General features: G+C 37.1%; 1 protein-coding gene across 2 annotated transcripts in view; it reads right to left on the reverse strand.

Moving 5' to 3' along the window:
- FBXO8 (F-box protein 8) overlaps positions 1-8,356 on the reverse strand; it is a 36,780-nt gene extending 28,424 nt beyond the window's left edge. The window contains exon 1 of one of the 2 annotated variants that reach the window (XM_037526448.2): positions 8,104-8,356. The gene's annotated coding sequence lies outside the window, so the exon portion shown is untranslated. The remainder of the gene's footprint in view (positions 1-8,103) is intronic. The other variant, XM_054701046.1, reaches the window with a different exon arrangement.
- Between the last annotated feature and the right edge of the window lie 69 nt (positions 8,357-8,425).

Below are 8,425 nucleotides of genomic sequence, written 5' to 3' on the forward strand. Positions count from 1 at the left end.
GGCTTTATTAAAAAAAAAATTGGATTCAAAATCCAAAACACAATCTGATTTGCCTGTAGTCTGTGGTCCTCACTTTTCTCATCAGTAAAATAATGGATGATTCTTCTCCCATGAAATTTAGGGGGGATAACATTTAAGAACCTAGCCCACAGTAGGTAATTTCCAATAAAAGTAGTTCTACATTCATTCCTTCTAGTCCCCTTTAAATGAGGACTCTAACTTTGGTTCTTCCATTTCAGAGAAGCCCTGATTATTTTGTATTTAAATACAAAAATAGTATTTGTATGACCGAGTAGCCATTATTTTGATTCTAAATTTTTTATGATTAGTGAAATTTGGAGTGATGCCATTTACCTTTGCTAGGAAGAAAAAAAAAAACTAGTAAATATATAAAGTTAGTTAAAAGTGGACTCCGCTTAGACTGATACATGAAATATAAAAACAGAGTTTGGCAAATAAGATCAAGTCACTGATCAGTGATAACAGAAATATTTTTTACTACCAATATGTCTCTAGAGATGAAGATTTCAAGATTTCATGGATTTCATGGGACGACCCATCATGTCAAAGGTCCCTTTGGTAGTATCGCAAAATTAAATTTGCCCATTAATAAAAAAAAAAAATTCTACTGAAGGTCTTTCTAGCTTTTAAGAATTAATTTCTAGTTTTATTATGGGATACATAATGTTTGCTTGAGAGAAATGTATAGGTTTTTTTTATTGACATTTCTACTCTGCAGTAAGAACTTAAATGTTGAAACTCCAATTATGCTATATATTATGTGATCTTTAGACATTTCAAGTAAGCTTTCTAAGCTTCTGTTTCCTATAAATGGGGCAAGCAAACCTATCTATTTTATTTTTTTAAAAAGATTTATTTATTATTTATTTATATAAGCACTGGGTACAGTCAGAAGTGCAGGAAGGTGAGAGAATCCACCAGAGCCAGAGCAGAGAGCAGAACAGGCAGAGTGAGGAAGTATACTGCTGAGGGGCAGGAGGCAGCAGGAGAGGTCTCCGTGCCATGTAGGACCCTCGCCCGGTGGCCGGGGATCGAACCAGCGCTGCGGGTAGCTTCGCAACCCAGCACTTAACCACTGCGCCACCAGGGAGGCCCCAAACCTATCTATTTTAAAAGAGTCTATGAACTTTAACTAAGATAATATTTAAAAAAGCATCTTTTAATTGGTAAAGCAGTATGTAGGCTTTGCTTACATTTCTTTTTTTTCTAAATGCAAAAATTGGAGATACTCTAATCTTTTTCTGACATGATTTTGGATGTAGTTTTCTCATTTTAAAAAATAGTACAGTTTTAGTTTAAATGAACCTGTTATGAGAGACACCCCACTAATTGGGAAAAAATCTTTGCACTCCAGTCAACTGATAAGGGACTGATCACAAAGATATACAAAGAACTCACAAGGCTCAACAAAAACAAAATAAACAATCCGGTCAAGAAATGGGCAGAAGAACTTAAAAGACATTTCTCCAAAGAGGAAATACAAATGGCCAACAAGCATATGAAAAAATACTCAACATCCCTTATAATCAGGGAAATGCAAATCAAAACCACACTGAGATACCACCTTACACTAGTAAGAATGGCACATATCAAAAACACAAGAAACAAATGTTGGCGAGGATGTGGTGAAAAAGGAACTCTCCTGCACTGCTGGTGGGAGTGCAAACTGGTTCAACCACCATGGAAAGCTGTGTGGCGGTTCCTCAGTCTACTAAAAATGGAGCTACCATATGACTGGGCGATTCCACTCTTAGGGATCTACCCAAAGGAAACAAAAACATGGATCAAAAACATGGATTCTATTTACAATAGGCAAAACCTGGAAACCACACAAATACCCCAAAATAGAAGACTGGATCAAGAAGATGTGGCATATATACACAATGGAATATTATTCAGCAATCAAAAAAGATAAACTCATGCCATTCGCAGGAACGTGGATGGAACTAGAAGGAATTATGCTCAGTGAAATAAGCCAGAAGGAAAAAGAAAAATATCAGATGGTTTCACTTATAGCAGGAACCAAATAAGACATCAGTGTAAAAAAATAATAACAGTACAAAACACAACAAAGCAAAAATAGACAATTATAAATCAGAGACATCCTGCAGGGGAGGAGGAGGGAGAGGGATCAGCGGGAGGAAAGGAGGTGCACAGGGGACTAAGGTGAGGGTGCACGGGTGCATCAGGGAAGGAAATTCTATGGGGACTACACCTGAGGGGGTGGGGAGATGCAAATATTGTTTAAAAATGAATAATGATGTAAAAAACAAAAAAAAATTAAAAAAATTAAAAAAAAATAAATGAACCTGTTATAACACAGGATAAAGGAACTTCTACCCAGACAGCAGTATAAATTAATCCCCAATAACTATACCAGTTAGTAATCTGTTAAAATTTATAAGAAATAGTTTCTATGTACTTTCAGTGGATGACATTTTTTTTTTTAAAAAAGATGATATTCTGGACTGTCTATATAATGTGTTCTTTTTTTAAAAAAGTAGAGTATTTCCACAAAACAATAGAGAGAAATTATTAACAAGCTATTGGGGTATCTAATATAAAGCCTACCTGTAAAAACTCCAGACAACTTTCATCAAAACATCCCAGCATGACAAGTTAAACACCAACTAAAGAAAAAGGTAAATTTTTAAACTTTGATTCTGGGGCAGTATGCATTCAAATGACAAATGCTGTGGAGACAACCATATATTGGTTTATAAACCATTTAGGTGAAGAATAGACAGTAGAAGATGAGAAGAAGAGAAAAGATTCTGGAGGTCTCAGCATTCTGCTTAAAATACCTTTTTTTTTTTTTTTTGAAGCAAATCAATTCTGTAAGTAAGTGTCTTTCTGATCAAACAGTGGTAAATCATTATGTGGTGATGGCACTATGTGATAATCTCATTTAAATACTCATTATAAATGGGTAATTTCTCTTCAATATTTCTTTAGCACCTATAGAGTGAAATTTATATGTAAGAACTTTCCTATCTCAGCTACAGGTCTAAAATGTAAATTAAAAGTGTAATCTCTAAAAGCTAATCCATTAATACCGAAAGATGAGGAAGTTCACTTGTTTTAATTTTTTAGAAGTTTTCAACTTTTTTTAAGGAAAGAATAACAACTAGAGTTTTGATTATTTTATTTCTAAAAATCTGTAAGTGATTTCATGGAATATTACTCAATGGCATCAAGAACATGGAGAATCTGTAAGCAGGTATTTTCTGAGACATTTAGAATCAACGTGACAGCCCAGCATTTATTTCTCTACTTCCAAAAGAACAGACCACCTAAGTTGAAGAGACTGAGGGGGAAAAAAAAGAAAAAAGAACCTGATAACAAATCACACCCCTAAAATTGAAAGGCAAAAAAAATGTAGAGAAATGAAGTTAGGGTGAGTCCACAAGGAGGTCTTTCTAGGAAGAAAGGGGAATGGCGAAGTACAAGGAGGTCATGAGGCTTATTTAGCACCTTAAAAAACAAAACAAAACAAAAAAAACCCACAACCAAAAAACCCCCACTCATTAAATTTAAAGATCTGGGGTTGCAAAAACAGTTTTTGTTACTGAAAGGATACCTTTTATAGTTTTTTTTTTTAAATTCAAGAAGATTTACAATATTACTTTGTTTCCTGAAGGTTTTTTTCCTGTTCTTTGATTTTACAGTGAGTGTTACCAAAAGACATCTAAACAAATGTAAAAATTAAGGTGTCATTTAAATGTGACCAAACAGCTGGGAATTTTAGGCTTATTTTAATTTCTTTGGGTTATTTTGTAAGAAATGTTCTACTGTCTAATCATTTTGACTTTTAAATCAAACAAATTTCTCATCAGCATTGTTAGTAACTACACTGGTTCTTAAATGCACTGTTTACTCAACCCCACTGTACTCAGCAGCTGCCAATTCAGCCTATCCCAACCCACCTCCTGTGGTCATACCACACTCCATGCTCACTAACCACAACAGCCACTCCCAGAAGAACTGTGAAATTAGAAAACAAAACGTCTGTCTATAATTCTCAGTGAACTGCTTTTATGCAAATAAAACAAGGTGTTAAAATAAGCAACAAATGCTGAGGACAGCCCCAAATTGGAGGTAAGTTAGAAAACATACAAGAAAACACCTAATAATGAAAAGATTGATGCAAGTGCCTTCTTTAACTAGTTGGGAGTATAGTAAGTTCTCACTTAACATCATGGCTAGTTCTGGAAACAGCAATTTTATGTTAAACAACAACTAACCTATTTTACTATACAGACTAATCGATATAAACAAAAGTTAAGTTTCTGTGGAACATTTCTGGTCACAAAAACATCACCAGACTATTAAATAAAGGCCACAAATAATTTCAATATTCAACGATCATTTGTATTCATTCATTCATTCATTCATTCATTCATTTTCCAACCCGTTATTCCAGATCAGCGTCATTGGTGACGCTTCCCTGAAACCCAGGCAGAAGGTGGGGACCCATCGTGACAAGTCATCCTTCTGTTGCAGAGCACACTCTCAGACTGGGACAAATGACAAGTCAGTGACCCTCATGTGGGGAGAAAATGGAGCACCTGGAGAGAAGCCACACAGACACGGAGAGAATGTGCAAACTTCACACAGTCAGCGGCCCCGTCCAGGAACAATTATTTTTTCCTCATCAACATTATAATGAAATGATGTTGAATGAAATGATATTAATCAAGAGTATTGGGCAAGGAAGCCACTTAAATTTCAAATGCTCAGTTTCCTCACCTGGAAAACAAGCATTTTGAACCTGATGATCCATAAGTTCTCTTTTAGCTATAATTTTTTTTGATTCAATAGAATAAAACAAAAATGAGAAAAAATCCTAAAAAATTAAATAAAAGCAAGAGGCAGTGGCGGTGGATGTGTATGTGTGTGTGTGTGTGTGTGTACTTTGCATCTAACCTCCCGTCTATCTTCTCCCCTCCTCCAAGTGTGTGAGCAGACAGGATCTCCCAGCATGACTCACTTGCTGCAATCTAATTCAAGTAGCTTATGAAATTCTATACAATCCATTCTTGAAGAACAGATTTGGAGAGGAAGACTTAGAATGCTTGAAAACAAAAATTCCACTTGTTAAAACAAATAGACTCAAATAACTTATGTGACTGCTTATCACATTCTCTAAACCTGCTGCTTAAGCACAGGAAATATCCTCTCAACTAAACATTTGCCTCATATATGATGTAAACTTATTTAATTTGGGATATTTAAATTTTTTACTGTAGAACCTACGACAATATATTTGCCCCCCAAAAAACAAAGAGGATATACATTCCTAAAGGATTATTTCACTAAAATTGCTTAAAAATAATAAGATAATTCAACAAAAAAAGTGAAATGGGTCATAATCTTCACTGTTAATGGATTCAATGCAGTATCACAGGCCAGCTAAGGGATTAGCCTCCATTTCCAAATATGAATCAAGATGCAGAGAGGGAAAAAAAAAAAGAGCTGCTTTATAGCAGTTGGTTAAATAATGAGCAATAAAATCATAAATCTGAATGACTCATATCAATGCAATCTGACCAAGGAAAAGATAATTTCAATTCAATGTTTTTTATATTGTGAAAAGAAGAAAATGACTTTTTAAAATGTCTATGACAAAGCATAGTAAACACACAAAACATTCCCTTATTAAACTGCTCATATATTATAAATCACAATGCAGGTTTTGGCTTATCTAGCAGGTATTACCATAAGATATCGATGAAAGTATTTCAACTGTGATCTTTCCTCAAGCATCCATCTATATAAAATGTGGCAGACATCTGAAGTCTTGAAATTACATTAGTTAATTGACAGTAATTATTATAAATGAAGTATGCTTATCAGATAAGGAGCCCCAACTCTAAAGTCAAATTTACAATTTGAGAATTGACACATTCAGGCTAGTGTTAAGCAGCTGAGGTATAAAAGATAAATGTGAATAATATTTTATTAGTAAAGATTGTATAACATCTTTCAAACTTGGAAGAAGCAGAGGCAACTGTAAAATGGGCTACAGCCAAAACAGTATTAGAACAAACCCTGAAGGCTCTACCTTTAATGTCCAATAAGCTTATATGGATCACTGATGAAAGCTGTGCTGGCGATGTACAGCAAGGCAATGTTAAAAGTTGGTACTTGACACCTAATGATGCTTAAAACTGACATAACAGATACATTTATTCTGTGACACACTTCTCAGAAATGCTGCCATTGATTTGCATTCTTGCAATTATGTTTTTTCTGATTCCATTTCCACCAGGTAAATGGTGATGGGTAAGGCATGTACAATCTCCAGTTGTGATACACTTTCCTCATGTAGACCCTAAACCACATACATACCTCTCATATCCGCAGTTTTAGGCAAAGTTTCCCAAGAAATACAATAATATAATAATAGGCCACCCTTCAAATCATAGGAAAAAAAAGACAAAAAATAATTTTCCAAGAAAGAATGCTTGTATAAATTTGCTTAATTCTTTACAATCTGTTATTTTCCAGTCTGCCTGTATTTTTCTTGGACACATTTTTTTGCTCATTGATCCCTATGTATTAACTCCTAAAAGCTATCAGTCACGGTTATTAGTGTTAAGTTGCCTATAAGATGACCTCCAAAGATCCTTAAGTCTTGAGACTGTGTAGTCATCTCCCCAGACTTGGGATTGGATTTACTGATCACATGAAACAAATAAAACATGGCAGCAGTAATGGGATATCACTTCTGAGATATCTTGGTTGTTCTCTGACAGGTTGTTCACCCTACACAAAGTCAGCTACCGCACTGTGAGGTAGGTCTACTGAGAAGCTCATCTGTTGGAGAACCCAGGCCTGACAACAACCATGTAAGTGCACTTGAAGTAGATCCTCTTCTGCTTCAGTGTAATTGTCAGATGAGATCAGAGCCTCCAAGTACAGCTGGACTACAACTCCCTGAAACAACCCCACCGAGGCAAAGGCACTCTGCTAAGCTGTACCCAAATTTCTGAGACACAGAAAATGTGAAATAATAAATATTTGCTGTTTTAAGTTGCTAAATCTTGAGGTAATGTGTTACTCAACAATATATAACTAATACAGTATTTCATCAAACTGTGACGTTAACTAGATAAAATTAGGAAGTTTCTGATACAAAACCGAAAAACAGGAAAGAATTATTTCTTCATTTTGAGATTTGCTCAATTTCGTGAAACATCTTCCGAGGAGGAAAAAACCCCTCCTCTCTCAGAAATAGGGATACCAAACACCAGACAGTAAAAGAAGGGAAGGAGAGCTGAAATGTATTAAGTAGATTAGTTTCACTTTGCTGTCAGACTAATGATGACATATTGCTTTGGACAGGAACAACCAGATTCCTTGAAAAAAAAAATTCCATTTGTTAAAAACCAGACTCAACTACTAACTTATTTAAACAAATACAAAATCTGAAAACAAACCTAAAAAAAAAAAAAAGATTAAGAGTTGGAATTCACTATGCGATTTTATCCAATCAGTAAAATTTAATGGAGCACCCACCATGCAAAGAACTAGAATATCCTGTTACAGTGAGACAAGAGACAACTGATGAAGAACTTGCCAATTCTATAGCCAAAGTCTGACGGCTAAATCACCTGGCGATTCATCGTGACCTTTAACTGTGTTTGCATTTTTATTACTGGAAAGTATGTAAAGAACCGAAATCTTTGCCTATGCACCAAAATAACACTCGAATTACCTAAAAAGCAACACTTGGCCAAAAGAGAGCAATCCTTGCCTTTCCTCGGCTTCATGGCTGAAGGTAGCCAGATCATACCGGGGTCCCGAGCTCACCTACACCCCAATAGCCTAGACACCCCAGGAACACACCCCCTCCCGCCTCCGGACACTGACTCCCCATTTCATAAGCCGCCACCGCTTTCACTCAACATGCTTCGCGCTGCCATTGGCCCTAAAGTCTTGCTGGTTGGCAAGTTTCTGCCAACTGGCGAGCACCGCTTAGCTCTATTTCCGAGAGGAAAAGTGGGGGTGCAGAGGGAAAGTGGGGGTGTAGAGGGAGAAGAGGCAAGAGCTCTGAAATAGCCCGGCCGACGCCTGTACCTGCGCGACCTGCGATCCCCACCGCCGCCGCGACGAATCGGCCTCTGGGTGGGGGCTTCAGCCAATAGGAAAATGGCTCAGCCGGGAACCGGCGCCCGGGCCATGGAGAAGCCGGTTCCGACCCACTCGTGCACGCCGCGGGCGGGGACGGAGCTGAGACGCCCGGGCGCAGCCCCAGCCCCCGGCGCACTCCGCACCTCCAGCGCAGCAGCCCGGGCCGCCGACCGTCGGACTTTTGACGTTTCCTATTGTTGCCGGAAGTGACGTTCGGGTTCTGCGCCTTAAAGAAAAAGCATTTTTGTCTCCGTCGCTCTCGATTCGC

The sequence above is a fragment of the Talpa occidentalis genome, unplaced genomic scaffold, assembly GCF_014898055.3.
Source record: "Talpa occidentalis isolate TD23 unplaced genomic scaffold, MPIMG_talOcc4v2.1 talOcc4.4, whole genome shotgun sequence".
Taxonomy (NCBI): Eukaryota; Metazoa; Chordata; class Mammalia; order Eulipotyphla; family Talpidae; genus Talpa; species Talpa occidentalis.